The sequence below is a fragment of the Penaeus monodon genome, chromosome 20 (assembly GCF_015228065.2).
Source record: "Penaeus monodon isolate SGIC_2016 chromosome 20, NSTDA_Pmon_1, whole genome shotgun sequence".
Taxonomy (NCBI): Eukaryota; Metazoa; Arthropoda; class Malacostraca; order Decapoda; family Penaeidae; genus Penaeus; species Penaeus monodon.
Window position 1 is genome coordinate 3,233,166 of NC_051405.1, and position 344 is coordinate 3,233,509.

The 344-nt window shown below is 31.7% G+C and overlaps 1 protein-coding gene across 1 annotated transcript in view; it reads right to left on the reverse strand.

Annotated features, from left to right (window-relative positions):
* Positions 1-344, reverse strand: part of LOC119585594 — a 16,958-nt gene that overhangs the window by 16,313 nt on the left and 301 nt on the right.

Below are 344 nucleotides of genomic sequence, written 5' to 3' on the forward strand. Positions count from 1 at the left end.
CTACGGGGGCAGTCATAATGCCCAGGTTGGCTTAAAGCATGAAATTCAAACCGAGAACAATTAGGGAGTTGTCTGTTTGATAGGAGTTTTCTCTTTAACAAAGACTGACAAATTTTCAAGAAAAAAAAGCTAATAACAACCTGGTATGATTCTTTTACGACCGAATGAAAATATATGTATTTGCTGGTTTCCTGTAACTTTTTTTTTTTCTCTCTCTCTCTTGATTGAACTATTTATCAAATGATAATTTTGGCTCACTTTCAGTCAAATAAAGAAATGATAATTACGAGAAGATTGTGAGTACAATAGATGATTTAATTTCAAGTATATATAAATATACGGCA